Source organism: Lissotriton helveticus, chromosome 4_1, assembly GCF_964261635.1.
Source record: "Lissotriton helveticus chromosome 4_1, aLisHel1.1, whole genome shotgun sequence".
Lineage (NCBI taxonomy): Eukaryota > Metazoa > Chordata > Amphibia > Caudata > Salamandridae > Lissotriton > Lissotriton helveticus.
The window spans coordinates 453,542,892-453,562,298 of NC_136063.1; positions in this window are offsets into that span (position 1 = coordinate 453,542,892).

Genomic DNA, 19,407 nt, shown 5'->3' on the forward strand with positions numbered 1-19,407 from the left:
CTAGTGTCATATTGAAATTTTGGATCTGATTGTAATCTAAGATTGGGTCACAATGTGTGGGACACCCTGTTGGTAGCAGAGTGTTGGACACGGTTCGCAGCACTTAATGTACATTTATATTGTGAGCTTTAGGTATTAGGGTTTCAGTTGAGCTACACCAACATGCTCTCTAAAAATTAAGTTAACATAACATAACAGAACATAATTTGCTACTATAGTATCATATAAACCCTTTGATAGCTCTCTGTAGCTGTGCTATTATTATATACAACTGCTACCTTTATTTGATGTTCTGTATTCATTCTACTCTTTTGAGCAACTTTACATTTGTAAATGGTGACTAGACAAAGGAAGTGAAGTTGCAATCATAAATGGTAAATAGACAAAAGTAGTGAAGGTGGGCAAAAGAGTAAAACGTATACGTCTAACATACTCAGAAGTGTAAGTTACTTTTGCACATAGTCCCGAATGTGGTTTTAAACTTCCATGCAGGTACACATATGTCAGTATGCCATCCATAAACTGACAATTTGCTGCATCTGAAAAGTTACTGTGAGATGTTTAGTGATGGAATTGTTGGGCCAATTAATTGATGTAATCTTTCATCATGTTTGTGATGATCAAAAAGTAGGAACTGGGAGGTCAATGGGAATGCATGTAAACAAAAAGTTACCCAATTACTAGCTTCTTTGCTCACAGATATTGATCTCAGATATAGCTGGAGTCCGAATCAAAGCCTGAACGGTATTGAGGGAATGTGATGATGTCCTATTACTATAAATGACTGGGTATGGCAGAGGGCTTAGTTATCATGTACAAGGCTGCAATATAATTATGGATTTTATAATTATGATGGTCATTTGTCGTATTTATGTCATGGCAAAAGCAAGGACAAACGAAAGTATCCTAACAGTGTGAACTAATGTTAAGCCAACCCGAATGTAATGGCATTGCATTCTGTTCCGCATATATATAACTCAGATCTGCATTTGCTCTTTCACAGCTAGTGGGTGGACTAACAAGTCTAAAAAGTGTTTGCTCATTAACATTTCAACAAACCGACAGGCTGGAAAGTCATCAAAACAATATCCACTCATCCCAGATGCAGAGGCGTACCTATAGTGAGCTCACCACACAGCAAGACAGAGGCATTTTTTGTATCCTATGTGGAGATATTCAGCTGGCCGCAATTTAAATCCTCCATCAGTGATCTTGACATGCTCAGGGTCACTAATAATTCTGCAAGCTGCATAACTTGAATGAGAAGGTTAAGGTGACCTAGTTCGTACTTTCTAGACAGGATTACGTTCAATTGAATGGTCTGCTTCGCTTTGAATAGATGGGTTCCTACTAAAAGATGATAATTTCTAAATAGGATTAATTTAAAATTGTTAACTAGCCATGTTGATCACAGCTGCCCAGCTGACATTTAGCTGGTATGATTTGAGGATTCTGTACCATGTTCTGAAACCATCTGTGATGGAGACGCAAGTAAAGCACAATAGACATGTTATAGAAGTTAGTGAAATAGAATGTATTTCCAAGAAGCTCATCAATGCAGGGCTCATTGGCAGACATTTATTGATTTTAAAGTGATCTCAGCAACATAGATTGGAGAAGTTGCTCTATTGATTCTAACTGGTACAGAGAAAGCACTGAAACCTTTTTTGCATGCCACAGAGTTGGCTTCATGGCAACCCGGTATTATGGAAAGGTTTTACTTCTGATAGTCCTTTGATGAATTAGAAAGATAAAAGAGTAGAATTTGAAGTTGTGTTTTTCCTTGGGGCTGTTCCACATGAGTTCCTCTCTCACATATGCACAGGAGAGATTTAAGTCAGAAATCTCTGAAGAAGGTAATCAAAGGAAAAATTGCAGTCTTTCTAATTGCTTAATCGAGAATCCCAGCACTGAATTTAATTCGCTCGGCTTACTGATGTGATTGACATCTGAATGGTATAGGCAATCTCTGTGCAACGGCCAATAGGATCCATATTGGAAGAGCCAACTGATGGGTGGCTCCTGCCCATAGACATGATTTAGGATGGAAAATATAGCACAATAGCCCAGTCATGTTTACGCTGCTACCCGTACCTACACCTTCTTATGGTAGTAGTAAAAGTCCTTGGCTGTCATAAAATGCCTTCACTTAATGCCTGTTGGAGGGCCTCATGGTTCTAAACGTGAACATAATGGTTTCTCCAGCGATACATCATTGCAATGTTACTCAAGGAGCATGGACGTCGATTCACCAAACTCCCAGCTGCATATGTGACAACAAACACACTTCTTTTTTTTTTTTTAAGTTTGAGTTATTGAGAAATAGAAAAGTGGGGAAGGGGAGGGGGAGAAGAATTACAATAAGTAAATGTATGAAATAGGCAATACAATAGTAGATTCATAAAGAGTAAGCATTATAAGCATGAAGAATTATGGACATAACATATGAATATAAATACAATAAATGAAATACATTACATTAAGACTTAATAATTATAGTATTTAAATATATAGGTAATAAGAGAGTCACAGAGGTTTACATACTTCAACTGTTGCAGAATCAGGAGAGGGATGTGTAGGGACATGTGAAGAAAGGTAAGTTACCAAAGGAATCCAAATCAGGTCACGTTTGATAGCTAGGGAAATGGGAGATACATAATTGGTGTCTAGGCGATGATTAAAACAGACTGCATTCCACCAGGACTGATATGAAATATTTGCAGCCTGTTTCCAGTTAGAAGTGATGATATGAAAAGCTACAGCAATGAAAAGGTCAAGTAAAGGGTAGTGGCTGGAAGAGTGAGGGAGTTCCGATGAAAGGGAGCCTATAAAAACCAATGCGAATGAAAAGGGGACCTGAAGTTGGAATTTGTTTTGTATTTGCTGCCAAACCTTCTGCCAGAACTGGGCGACAGGGGGGCACTCAAACAGCATATGCTTGAGGTCAGCAGAGGGGCAGGGACAAGACCAACAGGTAGAGAGGGTATCTGGTGAAAAACGGGATAAAGCAAGTGGAGTAAATAAAGTTCTGTGATAAATGAAGTATAAAGTCTGGGTAGTGTTAGCAGCTCTAGAGGTTTTATGAAGCTTAGTCCAAATTTTATCCCAGAAAAGTACAGGACAACCCCGAGAGAAGTCCAACTCCCAAGCAAGCTCAATGCGCGATTTCAGTCTATCACTGGTAAAACGGAATGAATTATACAAAGCGGACGCAGAAGGAGACGTCTCCAATAAAATGGAAGTGGATCTGCAGTCTAAAGGAATATCGTTAGAAGGTGAAAGAGATTGAAAATAGGAAAGTAAGACTGGATAGAGAGCAGTGTATTGCGATCGGGCAGAGGCAGGCAAAGAGAAAACAGATTGAAGTTCCTGGAAGGAGAGAGGGGTACCCTGAGAAAGTAGCTGAGAGATCCAACATATTCCTCGAGAGTGCCAGGTTTTCCAATAAATGGTACGATTACGGATTTTGAAAAGGATATTTTTCCAGATCGGTTGTTCATGAGTGGAGAGGAGAGAGGGATACGATGAAGATAAGTAGGGAGAAAGAAGAGTACGAGAATGTGAAATAATGGGCGTGCGAAAAAGAGTTAAAGAAGACGAAAAGGACAAGAATTCGCAGAAGGTAAAAGGAGAAATAAAAGAAGATTCCATACTGAGCCAGACAGGAGGATAATGAAGCGTATTAGACGAAAACCAGCGAATTGATTGCTTCAAGGAAAAAGCACGGTGGTACTGTTTAAAATCAGGAAAACGTACTCCTGATTGAGCTTTGTCCCTACGTAGAGAGGAAAGAGCTATTCGAGGACATTTACCGTTCCATAAAAATTTCAATAGTAAAGAGTCAATCTTTTTAGAGAAAGAAAGAGGAATGTGTAAAGGAAGCATGTAATAGTATAGAGAAGCAAGGGGGATAACATCATCTTTATAGAGTTGAGCCTGCCCCACCAGGACAAAAAGAGCGGGTGCCAACGAGTAATAGCCGTGTCCATTTTCTTGAAAATATAATCAAAGTTTAGTTTGAGAGTGTCAGATAATAGAGGTGCAAACCAGACCCCTAGATATTTGATTTTAGATGGTTGCCAAGAGAAACCCGTACAAGAAAAAAGATGTTTCTGGCAAAGAGGGTTCAACAGCAAGATTTCACATTTGTCGGCGTTCAAGCGATAGCCAGAAACTGCAGAGAAGGAAGATACCTACTGAAGAAAAGAAGGAATAGAGGTAATAGAATCGGAACAGTAAAAAAGAATATCATCGGCATAAACCGAGAATTTGACTTGTTGGGGACCAAATTGAAAACCAGAGATAGTGTCATCTAAGCGAATTTTAGTAAGGAAGGGTTCTAAGGCTAAAACAAAAAGTAAGGGAGACAAGGGGCAACCTTATCGAACTCCTCTGTGTAAGGAAAAATAGTCCGAGGACATCCCGTTAACAAAAATAGAAGCTTGAGGATCGGAGTAAAGTAAAGAAACAATGGAAATGAATTTGAGAGGGATACCAATCCAACGTAAAGCCTGAAATATAAAATCCCACCCAATCCTATCAAAAGCTTTCTCCGCATCTAGGGAGATAGCTGCAAAGGGAAGAGTCAAAGAAGAAGCCTTGCTAAGTATGTTAAGAAAAACCCGGGAGTTATCGGAGGAGAGACGCCCCTTGACAAAACCAGATTGTTCTGGGCCAATAAGTTCCGGTAAAAGGGGGTCCATGCGTAATGCTAATATCTTCGCTAGAATTTTATAATCAGTGTTAACCAAAGATATTGGTCTGTAATTTTTGCATAAGGAGTGATCCTTATCTTCCTTTGGAATTAAGCAGATTAGGGCTTGTTGAAAAGAACCACTAGAGGAACCAGTATCAGAGAAAGATTGAAATAAGAGTAAAAGTTTAGGAAGAAGGAGAGAAGCGAAGTGATTATAGAATTCGATAGTAAAGCCATCAGGGCCTGGGGATTTGCCATGACAAAGTTTAGAGACAGCATGGGAGATTTCAGAGAGTGATATGTCTTGTTCTAAAGAATGGAAGTCAACATGTGAAATCGGGGGAGATGGAAGAGAATGGAAGTAAGAGGTGAGATCGTCGGACGTCGGAACCTGTTCTGGTGTATAAAGGGTGTCGTAAAATTTGACAAATTCAGTGAGGATATCGTTATCCTTAAATGTGGAATCTCCTGAAGAGGTTTTAATAGATTGAATTTTTGTGCATTCCTTACGGATCTTAAAATAATTGGCTAAAAGTTTCCCCATTTTATTCACTCCATAGTATCTGGAATTACATTTTAGCAGAATGTTAGAGGCAGCGTCGGTTGTGAATTTATTAAAGGAGATTTTCGCTTCGATAAGTGCCTTAAGGGAAGAATCAGATTTAGAAGCATAATAGGCCAGTTCTAAAGCTTTAATGTCAGCCAGAATTTTCTGCGACTTGGCCTCCCGAAAGTTTCTTCCGTCGAGACACAAAGTTAATAATAAAATCTCTAGAGGCTGATTTAAAAGAATCCCAAACCATAACAAAAGGGGAGTCAGGGGCTTGATTTAATAGGAAAAATTCCTTGGCAAAGGCAGTGAATTCGGTAGAAAAGGTGGGTTCCAAAAGCAAAGCATTATTAAAGCGCCATCTGCCAGAGTGGGGAGAAAAGGGGAGTGAGTCAAGGTCAACAAAAACTGGGGTATGGTCGGAAAGTAAGATGGAGCCAATTTCAGAACGGATGGCGTGTTGGGACAGGGATTTACTGAGAAAGATATGGTCAATGCGAGATTGGGATTGGCGAGGAGGAGAGAAAAAACGATATTCTCTAATATCAGGGTTGCACAGTCTCCAGATATCTACTAAGGCATTGGTGTGAAAAGAGTTGACAAATTGAGTGTGCATTCTAGAGGGAACAAAAGTGACTTTCGAATGACGGTCAAGGAAGGGGTCAACAATCTGATTACAGTCTCCCCCGAGTAATATGTAATTTCCAGAGAGAGAGGACAACTTGGCAGAAATAGAAGGCCAAAAGGATCTATCAATCCCAGTAGGGGCATATACATTAAAAAGGGTGAGTGGTATGTTATCAATGAGAAAAGTAACAATAAGCCAACGGCCATCATCATCACATTCACGAGTAATCGAAGAAACATTTAACTTTTTGTGCAACAAAATTACAACTCCATTCTTCCTGGATGTCGTAGGAGAGCAAATAACATGACCCACCCAACAAGGCTTAAGTTTTAAGGCCTCTGACTCAGCAAGATGAGCCTCCTGAAGAAGGGCAACGTCAGTTTTAAGTCTTGCTAAGTGTGAGAGAACCCTCTGTCTTTTAATGGGATTATGTAAACCCTTAACGTTCCATGTCGTCACACGGAATGGAACATTTTAGAAAAATAACTAAGCGTAACATGCCTATAAATGCATAATAAATACATTAGAACAAATGCAGTAGAAATATAATGGAAAAATTGATGGAGATGGAAATATAATGATAAAGAAAAAAGATAAGAGAGAAGGAGAAGAAAGAATAAATGTGTGAAGAAAAAGTAGAGCAACTGTTATAGAAATAGGAGTAAGTCTGAGAAGAAAGAAAAGAGAAAGAGAGACCAGGGAGAAAGTAAAGGAGAGTGCAAGAGTAAGAGAGAGAGAAAAAGGACAGGGACAAAAACAAACAAAGAGACAGTACAAGTCCAAAACGAACGACTGAAAGACATACTTACTAAAACGGAAAACCCCCAAAACAGGGACGGGAATGGTGGTGGAGGGAGATGACGACGACAACAACCAGAGCGGACATCCAACCAATAGTATTAGAAGTCCAATGGGCACATAAGGAAACATTAGGAAGCAGCGAGATGAAGTTGACGAAGGAAATATCTAAAGGAGTGAGAGAAACATTAGGGAAAATGTAAGGTTCTACATTAAAACACGAATTTGTCTAAAAATAATAGCATATAAAACAGTAAAATGAAATGATAAAACAGTCATAATAATAAGAAACGGTCATAATAACAATAAACGGCAAGTAAAACAAAACAAAACAACGTCAAGAAAGAAGAAGCAGGACCACAATCAAGCAAAATCAGGAAAATGACAGAGACGAAGGCCACTCAGCCAGGCCTGGAGGTATCCATGACATCCGTACTCTGTTGGCGAAGGAAGGCTTGTAGGGCGCAGGATCATCATACGTGGTTGTTCTGTCTTTATATGTAACCTTGAAGAGACAAGGGTGTAAGAGACCATATCTAGCATTAAGGGCTCTTAACTGAGGTCTTAGGTCCAAAAATGTTTTCCTCCGGTCTGCGGTGGTCTTGGAGACATCCTGTGACAGATAAAGACGGTGACCCTCCCACATGATTTGCTTCTTGAGCTTGGCGGCTGAGAGGACCTGCAAGAGGTCGGTGTACTGCAAGAACAGCATGATAACACCCCTGGGTTTGGTAGCAACTTTGGGGCCAAGACGATGTGCTCGCTGAATATTAATGGAGGATAAGGCCGGAGTGTCCAGAATTTTCGCGAGAAAAAAGATTGGAAAAAGATGGTAGGATTGGACCCTTCTGTAAGTTCCGGAAGACCGTATAAGCGTAGGTTGTTCCTGCGGTTTCTGTTTTCCAAATCCTCAGTTTGACGCCTGAGTAGAAGGATCTCAGCCTCTATTGAAGGAATTCAGGAACAGGTAGAATGCAGAGAATCCGAGGACTGCTCCAAGGTCATGACACGCGAAACTAAAGATGTCCATTTCTCTTGCATGGCCTGCATGTTTTTTGTAGTGGCTTCCATAAAGGGCTTGAAGGCACGTAGTTCTTCCAGAATGAGGTCCATAGATGAAGAGGAAGAATTGTTCCCAGGAGACGGTGGATCCTTCTTCAGACGCTTGGATGAGGTCAAGGAAGACTGTGTCTTACCTCCATTCTGAGTTTTTGGAATAGTCCCATGGGCAGAATCAGACTTCCTCCATTTCCTGAGTAGGTGAGTCGGAGTCAGAACCAGCTGGTAGTTTCGGTAGAGGTGTGAGCTTCAGAGTGCGGATTTTCCCCATATAAGGCAACCAAATCAGAGAAGTAAAAGTAAGAAGCTAGTATAACGTAGGGAAAAACTCCTCAGCGGAAATGCTGTGATGGACAATGATAACACTGCGTACCAGGAGCAAGATTAGTCAAAACGCAGCACTGCAAGGATCCGGAAAAGTACTGTGATAGGCGGCAGGTAGGGTCACATACGAGAGGAGGTATGGCAGAGTGCGTAATGATCGTGAAAGGACCTCCTGGAGGAAGTTGTTGAAGTGGAACGTCCTGACGAGGCGTTTCAATGCATATTACAATGGAAGCGCAAAGTTAGAGGCAAAAAAGCGCTGCAGAAGTACAGTACATATCAGAGTTCATGTAGGCGGGGAGGAGAAGTCGATGAAAGTTGAAAAGATGTACAATAATCTCAAAATGGCCCCCAAGAGCAGCACAGATGAAGCGTAAGAAGGAGGGCGTCTCAAAGAAAGAAAGCCAGTTGCACAGTCAATAAGAGTTACCAATGAGGGTCGATGCTGCAGAGGTCCTCAGCTGAGCAGGAAATGATGAGGAGAAACATATGAGCGAGCAAGCCGGCCGCCGCCGAAAAACCACTGCTGGATCACAAAATGGTGGCTGCAGTCGCAAAGACGAGACCCTCATACAACTTGCGCAAAAGACCTCGAAATTGGGAAACTTCCTGACGAGATATTACAGAGTGCAGTACAGTAGGAGCGCAAAGTTAGGTGTAGAAAAGCGCTGCTGAAGTACAGTTCATATCAGTTGCTGAAAGGATGCATAATAGCCTTAAAATGGCCTCGAAGAGCAGCACAAATGGAGCATGAGGAAGAGGATGCCTCAAAAAAGCCAATTGTATTGACAGAAAGGCTTACCGCTGAGGTCAGTGCTGCAGAGGTCCTCAGGTGGGTAGTGGAGTGCGAGGAGAAGCATATGCGGATACAAGCCAGCCGTCGCAAAAATCCGCGGCCGGCACACAAAATGGCGGCTGCAGCCGCGAAGATGAGACTCCTCCGTAACTTCTTCGAAAGACCGCGAAACCGAGAAACAGTGAGGGCGCTAGGCTCTCCTCGCGTTCCGGTTCGCGGGGCAAGGCACATTATGTCGAAGTTCGTGAAGAAAAGTGCCCGAGTGGAGAGGTGAAGATAGGTCGGTGCCGGAGCTCCCAGTTCACGCCGCCATCTTGGCCGGCGTCCAAGCCACGCCCCCCAACAAACACACTTCTAATCGCATAGCATCACCGGATTGACCCCTCGTCACACTTCAAGCTCTTCAATAGTCTCCTCTGTGATTCTGAGGGGGGATTATACCTGCTATTTACAGTGCATAAAAATGGCAACATTGACATATTAAATGTTATGTAAAATCTCATTCTTGTTGCACTGTTACCTCTAATATGTATGCATGCATAAAGCTACAGCTAGTGGAGTGCAGTATCCCTCTACTGATAGCCATATCAACTGTTACCCAGAATGTTCCTGCCTGATATTCTGACAGATAAATTGATAAAACACCATTACCCCCACACATCATTGTGAATGCTAGGAAAGGGGCTAAAAACGATAACAAATCAGCACTGCTGGAATCATAACCAAACGCTGAGAAAAATAAGACTAATTTCTTTAACTAACTACAGCACTGCATCTAATTCGGTGTAGAAAAGCATAATTAAAACTGGTGTATCATTAATTCTAACAGGCTATCAGTAGCAACACTAATCTTCTTCATAAAGAGAAGCTGTAAGCTGAAAGATGTGTTAGTTTATTTCAGATCTACAACACTGAACCCAAGATCAGTACACTATGGAATCTACCACCGATCGCAGGTCACCATCCTTGCTGGAGCTGCAGCGTTTAGCTCTATACAACAAAAAAAGTGAATTAAATATAAGGTTACATACACCTTGGATACTCAAGAAGCATAGGGGGTTATTACGAGCTTGGCGGTGATAGTCCTGCCGTCACGGCGGTGTCGGATTCCCCACCGCCTAGCTGGCAATCTGCCTGCCAAATTAAAATGTTAGCAGGTTGCTGGAGGGAAGACCGCTGGAGTGCTGCCGCTACCTACTGCCTCTGCTGCCAGCCACTCGCAGACCCCTGTGACAGCAGCAGGGGGAAAGCAGCTGTCAGAGGGAGGTACACTGAAGGTTACCGCCATCTGGATTATGAGTTGCCTTTCCACTGAGCCGTCCATGGTAGTGAGACCGCTTGCTTAAAGTCTGAAGAATTGAAGGAAATGGGGTGCAAACTTGCCCATTTCCTTTTTTTCTCTTCAGTCTTTCACGTAGATCCCTTCCCCCAGGACCCATCTGCACAGCAGCAACTTGACCCCGAAGAAAACAACCATGTCAGTGCTTTAACCCAGGTTTGCCCGTTTCTCACTTGTCACTCACTGACTGGAATGGGACAAATGGTCAAGACCCCAGCAATGGCAAAGTACATGTACTTGGTATTTTTGCACGTGTCGTGCATCAACACATATGGAAAAATATTCCCTCCCATCAGAAACAATGCAGCGGGGCCAGCTGGAACATTGAAATATGACAGGCGATAGACTGCCAACTCGGTGGTGCACTTGGGACTGCCACCACGGTGGTATGGCGGTAAGACCACCAAACTCGTAATCAAGCCCATAATAACTGAAATTCTGGAAATGCAATCTACATGATTACCTGCCCTTTTGGTCTCAAATATATTGGAATGACAGTGTAAATCCCCACAGGAGAGTATAGAAGCAATATCAGATGCAAAAAGGTAAGATACCTTGAGTTCAGCTGAACTGTTGAGACACTGCCCAGATACCGTTTTTTCCTTATTAATCTAACATTTATTAGTTATATTCAAGTAAACTCTAACTGTTTTAATTACCACTAGCATCTCTAACTCATGCAACCCCATACATCACATTTCTGCCCATTAGTTCCATTTTTTCATTTTTACTTTTTGCACCCCTGTGCTTTTATTTCTCATTTTCTCCCCGTCGGTCTGTTGGCTTGTTTTTTTTCTGTTACCCCCTCTCTCCCCCCCACACACAATTATGGCCGAGGCTGGAAGCCATCTCACAGGAAGAGGCAGCTGAAAATCCACAACATTGGTGCAAGGGTGCCATTGCCCCCACACACAACATTTCTTTGGGGAAGAGGAGGTGGCTGCACGGGTGTCTTTCCCCTCATGTTGGCAGTAGGTGTCAGGCCCACTGTAGCCACCCAGCTCTGGAGGAGAGTGTGCCAATCAATCAATCAATCAATCATGCCATTTGTATAGCGCACTACTCACCCGGGAGGGTCTCAAGGCGCTTGGGGGGAGGGGTATGCTACTGCTTGAACAGCCAGGTCTTGAGTTGTTTCCTGAAGGCGAGATGGTCCTGGGTCAGCCGAAGGTGGATGGGGAGGGAGTTCCAAGTCTTGACAGCCAGGTAAGAGAAGGATCTTCCTCCGGCGGTGGCTCTTCGGATGCGTGGTACGGCTGCGAGGGCGAGGCTGGTGGACCGTAGCTGGCGGGTGGGCGTGTAGAAGGTCAGGCGGTCGTTGAGGTACTTGGGGCCCAGGTCGTGGAGAGACTTGTGTGCGTGGGTGAGGAGCCAGAACGTGATCCTCTTGTTGACGGGGAGCCAGTGCAGGTTCCTCAGGTGGCTGGAGATGTGGCTGCGTCGGGGGACATCCAGGATGAGTCGGGCGGAGGCGTTCTGGATGCGCTGGAGTCTTTTCTGTAGCTTGGCTGTGGTTCCGGCGTAGAGGGCGTTTCCGTAGTCCAGTCGGCTGGTGACGAGTGCCTGGGTGACAGTCTTCCTGGTCTCGGTCGGGATCCAGCGGAAGATCTTGCGAAGCATACGCAGGGTGTTGAAGCACGATGAGGAGACGGCGTTGACTTGTCTGGTCATCGAGAGGGAGGGGTCCAGGATGAAGCCCAGGTTGCGTGCGTGGTCGGTTGGCTTGGGTGCGGTGCCCAGGGCTGGGGGCCACCAGGAGTCGTCCCAGGCGGAGGGCGAAGATCCCAGGATGAGGACTTCCGTCTTGTCCGAGTTCAGTTTCAGGCGGCTGTCCTTCATCCACTCGGCGACGTCTTTCATCCCTTCGTGTAGGCAGGTTCTGGCGGGGTCGGGGTCTCTGGTGAGGGAGAGGATCAGCTGGGTGTCGTCGGCGTAAGAGATGATGTTGAGGTTGTGCTGGCGTGCGATGGCTGCGAGAGGTTTCATGTAGATGTTGAAGAGGGTGGGGCTGAGTGAAGATCCTTGCGGGATGCCGCAGATGACTTCGGTGGCCTCGGAGCGAAACGGGGGGAGGTGGACTCTTTGTGTTCTTCCGGCGAGGAACGAGATGATCCACTCCAGTGCCTTCTCTTGGATACCGATGTTGCTGAGGCGCTGGACTAGGGTGCGGTGGCAGACCGTGTCGAACGCAGCGGAGAGGTCCAGGAGGATGAGGGCCACTGTTTCCCCCTTGTCGAGCAGGGTCCGGATGTTGTCGGTGGCTGCGATGAGGGCGGTCTCGGTGCTGTGGTTGGCTCTGAAGCCGGACTGAGGCCGCTCGCTTTCTTATAACCTGGCTAGGATCGGGAACTCCCTTCCCCTCCCTATCAGATCAGAACCTAACCTTCTCACCTTCCGTAAACTATTAAAAACTTGGCTCTTCAGCAAAATTCCAATCTAACTTTTCACTCAGCTTCTCTTACTCCAGCCTCTCCAGCCCAACTCACTCTTTTCTATAGCGCTGGGACGCCCCTGGGTAGCCAACGCGCTTTACAAATCATCAATACAATACAATTCAATACAATACTGCGAGGGGTCGAGGGATCCGTTCGTCTCAAGGAAGGCGGTCAGCTGTCTGTTGACGATCTTCTCGATGACTTTAGCAGGAAAAGGGAGGAGCGAGATGGGGCGGAAGTTTTTGAGATCGGTGGGGTCCGCTGTAGGTTTCTTCAGGAGGGCGCTGATCTCGGCGTGCTTCCAGCTCTCCGGGAAGGTGGCGGTGTTGAAGGAGGCGTTGATGATGTTCCGGAGTTGGGGTGCGATGGTGGAGTCGGCCTTGTTGAAGACGTGGTGTGGGCAGGGGTCAGTCGGTGATCCGGAGTGGATGGTGTTCATCGTGCGGGCTGTGTCTTCGGTGGTCACCGTGGTCCAGGTGCCAAGGGTGGCGGTGGGGGGCATTGGTTCGACGGTTGGGTGCGTGGGGGGGCGCCGAAGCTGGTGTGGATGTCGGCGATCTTGCGGTGGAAGAACGAGGCGAGGGAGTCGCAGAGGTCTTGTGACGGAGTGATGATGTTGGTGCCGGTGCTGGGGTTGGAGAACTCCTTGACGATAGTGAAGAGCTCTTTGCTGTCGTGGGCGTTGTTGTCCAGTCGTTCCTTCAGGGATTTCTTCTTGGTGGTGCGGATGAGCTGGTGGTGCTTGCGGGTAGCGTGTTTGAGGGCGGTCATGTTGTCGGTGGTCCGGTCGAGGAGCCAGGCTTTCTCGAGGGTGCGGCAGGTCTTCTTGGAGTCCTTGAGGTCGTCGGTGAACCAGGATGCCTTCTTGCTTCTGGGTCTGCTGGGAGGGTTCTTTAGTGGCGCGAGGACGTCGGCGCAGGCGGTCAGCCACTGTGTGAAGTTGCGGGCTGCTTCGTTGGGGTCCGTTGTGTTGGCGGGTGGGCTCTGGCTGAGGGAGGTGGTGAGCTGGTCTGCGGTGATCTTGCTCCAATTCCTGTGAGGTACCTGTTGCGGGTGGTGGTGGGTCGTGGATCTTTTGAAGCTGAAGTGGACGCAGCTGTGGTCGGTCCAGTGGAGTCCGGTGGCGTGGCTGAAGGTGATGTACTTGCTGGAAGAGAAGACGGGATCAAGCGTGTGGCCGGCATAGTGGATGGGGGTGTTGACCAGTTGCTTGAGTCCGAGGTTGGCGAGGTTTTCCAGCAGGGCGGTGGTGTTGCGGTCCTTGTTGTTCTCCAGGTGGAAGTTGAGGTCCCCGAGGAGGATGTAGTCAGTGGAGGGGAGGGCGTGCGGGCTGATGAAGTCTGTGATGTCTTCGCTGAATTGTGTGCGTGTTCCCGGGGGTCTGTAGACGAGGGTGCCGCTGAGGGTCGTCTTGGGGTCGGTGTGAATCTGGAAGTGGAGATGTTCGGCTGCGGCGAAGGAGTCGTTGGCGTCGGTCGTGATGCGGATGGTGTTCCTGTGGACGATGGCGATGCCACCTCCGGTCTGGTTGATGCGGTCCCTCCTGATCATCTTGTACCCGTCCGGGATGGCGATGGCGATGTCGGGTGGAGAGGAGGCGTTCATCCAGGTTTCCGTGAGGAAGGCGACGTCCGGTGATGTAGCGTCGAGGAGGTTCCAGAGTTCCACGGCGTGTCTGTGGACGGAGCGGGTGTTGATCAGGATGCACTTGAGGTGGTTGCTGCTGGTGTTTGTCTTGGCGGGTGCGGGGCAGGTTCGGAGGCAGGTGAACTTGCAGGTGCAGCAGGTGAAGGGTCCGTGGGTGCGTCTCGGGGTGGCTCGGCAGCAGGCGTGGGTCCGGCCGGCATTGAGTGCGTTTAGAGTGGCGGCGTCGTAGGTCAGTCGGGTCGTCTTGCCTCGGCGGGGAGGGCCAGGGGTCCTGGCGCTGTGCGTGGGCCAGGCGCGGACGGGCGCAGACGGGCTTACCTTTGGTGCACCTTCGGCGCTCAATCGGTGCTCCCGCTGCGCGCGTCCGCTGCGCGGTCGCTCTGGGGGCGTCATAAGTACATTGGTGCAAGGGTGCCATGGGAGGAGCAGTTGGGTGGCGGGAGCGGGGCGGCGAATGGAATCACAGGGGGGCGGGGCCGCAGGGAGGCAGCGGCGGGAAATTCCAAGAGGCACCGGGCAGCGGGAAATTCCCAGGAGCAGCGGGAAATTCCCAGGAGCAGCGGGCAGCGAGCGAAGGAATCTACAGGCAGGAGGCGGCAAAGGCAGGCAGGAGCGGCAGCAGTGAGTGGGGCGACCAAGCCCTGTGGAGGGCTGAGCGGTCACAGCATGTGCTGCCACACCATGGGTTCCTGCGCCCACAGGCAAGTCATGCACAGCAGGACTGACATCCTAAACTGAAAGCTGGACTTGATCGACGTGTTTGGCATTGAGGTGGCAGAAACAGGTTATTGATGTTTATACATTTTTTTATTTTATAATAATTATTCACATGAGGCACTATTTATATCCCATGCAAGTTTAAATGATCATGTGTGTGTGTGTGTTCATGAGATACATATTTGTGTGAAGGCAGATGAACATGAACAGGTGGAAGTGATCTATATACAACATTTGTAACAGCACCAAAATCCAAGATGTGCACTCAGAATCTAGGGCCAGCCGTACTAATAATTTCAATGGTGGCAAATTCTCCAATTTGATGTTTGGAACTGGTAAAATGGTTTACGTTATGTACTAATCCATTTTTAGAAGTCACTTCTAAAATGGGATTGCAAATGAATTCTGATTTGTTTCTGTAAGGGGTGTGTTATAGTTGTCTCTTCCAAATACCAAATTGGTTTCTAATGTATTAATGTTTTGCAACCAAAACCCAGTCACAAAATATTGACATTTTACCAGCTACTCAAAAGAAGGTGGTAATGCATTCAGAAAAGAGAAGATGTCCCATTGGAACCTCTTAGTCCTCAAGATCACCAGCAACTCTGAACCAATCAGAAGTTGACTTTTCTTTTTAAACACAGAGAGGGATGTTTTCAAGAATGTATGATAACTATGGCAAAATTAGCTTAACGCAATTTTCAACATCGCAGACTATCACATGAAAATAACGCTGTGTTAACTAAGTATTCACAACACGGAAGCACCATGCGATCGGCCCCCAACAACGCATCAAATGTGAGCAAAAAAGCCATTGTGAAGCCACAAAAATGCGAAACACAAACAAAATAAGTTGCGATGAGGCCAATCGCGCTAAAAAAAGGAGAGAAAAGCAGCGGCAGGCCTGCAAATCCCATGTGTCTTGTGGGAAAATGCCCTATAAAAGCAACTAAAAAAAATACACCAAAAACATTTCAAAGTGCATAGCAACATAGGTGCACCCTGACCGAGTGCTGAGGTGAAAACGAACCCCACAAGCCCTACAGACCACCAGTAAGGAATAACGGGGTCTGGGAAGGCCAAGGAGAAGAGGAAGATAGGGTGCTGTCTGCAGGCAAACCAGATCAGCGTCACAGAGGTGACAGAACACTACTATCAACTGACCCACAATTGGACTACCGGGAATGCAGTCGGAGTGTTGAGGGGGTCAATGCAGGAGGCCAAGAGGTGCTGGCATGATGTGAAATCAAACCAAGGACAAACCCACTGCCAACAGGAAGGCAGCAACGGTTACTGGAAGTGGGAGTCCTGCGCCACAGGAGGAGCTGGAGGAAACCAAGATCACGGTCATCAGTGTGCAGACGGTGCAAGGAGCTGAGAGTCCGTACACAGCACAAGAGGACCTGACACAACATCAACAGGGCGAGTAACGACCAGGGACGGGGGGGCCGGGGGGAGATGGGCACAATGGCACACATGCACAATGATGTGTAACACACTGCACACCCACAATGACCCTGGATCATGTCCCTGATCCCCATGGCACACTGCAGCACACACACATAGCAAGTACTTCGGTAGCATAATGGGAAGCCTGTGAAGTGAACTATCTACAACAGAGTACGTTTGAGTTTCACTCAGGAGCTTCTTGTCTATAATTGCATATTTGTATTTTTTTTAGAGAAGATCAACTTCCTCGAAAAGCTGAAATCACTTATTATGTCAAAGGAATAATAATCAACCACTTCATATGTTGTGTTCAATCTAAGTATATTGAGGAATACATATTATTTTTTACAATAAAAGTTACATAAAGGAAAGGAGAGTCTGTGTATGTGATCAGGTGAGAACAAATAAAAGCAGGCCAGACTATAAATAGAGTAGTAGGGGGTGTGTGATTGAGATGCTCGTTTGAACCAAATGTGAAGACAAGAGCACGGAGAGGATCAACAGTGAGTGGGCGCTGGGCTAAACCTTTTTAAACAAACCTTGGTTTGGGACTTTAAATTAATGCAAGTCAGGACTTTGAACTTTCATTGTTTTAACATCGTGGGTGGGGGGTTTTCATCATAGATTGATGAGAAACTTTCAGTTCTTCAAAGATAGAAGGAATTAAATATGCTACTTTATTAGGCAGTTGGATGAGCACAGCGTCTTCCCCGTTATGGGCTATTAGAGGCATCAGACTGTAAATGGGCTGATTTTCTGCCTGAATAAAGTATCCTTTTGTTACCTATGTCAGGTAACTGGCACAGTCCCTAAAAAAAAAGAAATTAAAATACGGAAGTCTGTGAAATTTCCTGTTTCAACTGATTTAAGCATGAAACAGACTGAAGTTATGTGAATTGAGAATCCTCTTTTTAAACCCCCTCCTTCTCTGATCATGTAATGATGGATCGAAAAGTATATTATAAAACAATAAGACTAAGTCTTTTTAACTTGGATAGAATATTCAAATGTAAGGTTCCTAGTGAGACTATGATTCATTTCTTATTCGTTCACAGGCCTGTATCAAGGGGAACTCAAGATGATGATTAGTATTATTAACAATTCTATGGGACGAGTAACTACTGTATTGGAGAAGTGAACAAGTTGAGTTATTTGATTTTACTACAGGTAAGAATCCCTATTGAAGTTTTAAATAGTTTGAAATAAAATAGAACTTTAAAGTTATATAAATTTTAAAAGGTAAATTATTTCTCATTTATACGTCTTCTCAAAGTCGATATAAAATACGTAAAAGTTCGCCTTATCTTAGGGGAACTCGACTTAGTTTAAAATATGTTAGTATGGATTAAACAACAGTGAAACTACTGAATAACCAATGCTACTGACTGTGTAGTGACTAACGGTTCGATTCTATATATATATTATTTGATTGAATAAGATTGATGAGAGAAGACAGGTGATGAGATAACAAGCAGAGCCACTGAATAGGTAAATATCCACCATATCTTGCCTTTTAGGAAATCATATAAGAAAAGACCAGGACTCTAATTAAAAACATATGAAAAGCGATATTCTACAATCATACTGAGGAATGGATACAATGTATTTTTTTTATTAATTATGGTTGTGATTTAAGGTTCTGTGTATACTGAATATATTAAAACATCTTCGGTGCATCTGGCTGTATATGTATATTTTTGTACTTACCTTGTTAAGTATAAGTTGTCAATATTTTTGCAGTATATATTTATGTATTGATAATTTTGTAGGTTGATATTTTTACCTCAATATTTTGTCAGTGAACCTTATCACTGTTTCCTGCAAAGCCTACAGTTTACCCTAAGGATGAATTAGTTTGTTCTCTTTGTCACGGCTTACCACTCATCCATTTCAAAAACTACCAATGGACCTATATTCCTTTTAGGTAGGCCTACCACAGCTCTACGGGGGTATCCTCAGTGACACTATGAGAATCTTACAATGTCTATATCTTTTATATTTTTTAATTATTACATTTTTCAGAATCATTTTTGTGTCGTTTATATCAACATAGAAAAGATAAATAGCTTTTTTTAAAGAGATTTTTTGTTTTAGATTAAAACATTTTTTTGATAAAAAGAGATGAATTTTTTGTCCAACAATGTCATCTATTGCACAAAGTCAACAGGTAAGTTATTCTTTTTCATGGACAATATTATCTATGTCATTTCATTGGTTCTATACATCCCCTAGTTATTGACCACGCTTACATACTATCCTGTCACGCCAACAAACATTCCCATTCTCTCATCAAACTATACTATACCCTACCACCATCACATACACTACATGAGTCACAGTAGAGACAGATACACAGCAAACTCTGTGACGATGTTCTGGGTTGGGTATCATACATCCAGGTCAACGCAAGTTTCGGTGGTTATGATCCTTTTGAGACCACCTTCTTCAGGACCACTGATACAAATACTTTTTTATATATAAAGGTGCGGTGAGTGGGGGGGCATAAAAATGTTGGATAGATTGCTTTTCACGTCAAAAAGATGCCCGATTGCTGTAGCAAATTAATATGTGTTCCGTGTCATTCACAAGTCGAGAGTGTTCGTCATATGTTTAAATCATTCTGGTAGTTTGTTTCACCATTAATGCTTGGCTTGAACTGACAATGTTGTCTTTTAAGGGTGGCCTGGAGAGAGGTCCTTGATTATAAATGATCAACCTAAATGCTCCAGGGTTCCCTGTGGTTAAAAAGTAAAAGAATTCAATGGCGCACTCACATGGCTACCAATGTTTCCAATAAAATTCAATGATGGAGAGCCTTTGCTTAAATATGAAATCCGGATAGATTTGGCTAATCCTTAGCGCCAAATTTTAAAAGAGAGAGCAGAGTGTTACAAGGAAAAATACTGCGTAGACCAGGTGATGTAGATACGTTCTCAGCTTTATTCACAGGATCACTTCTTGGTTACAGG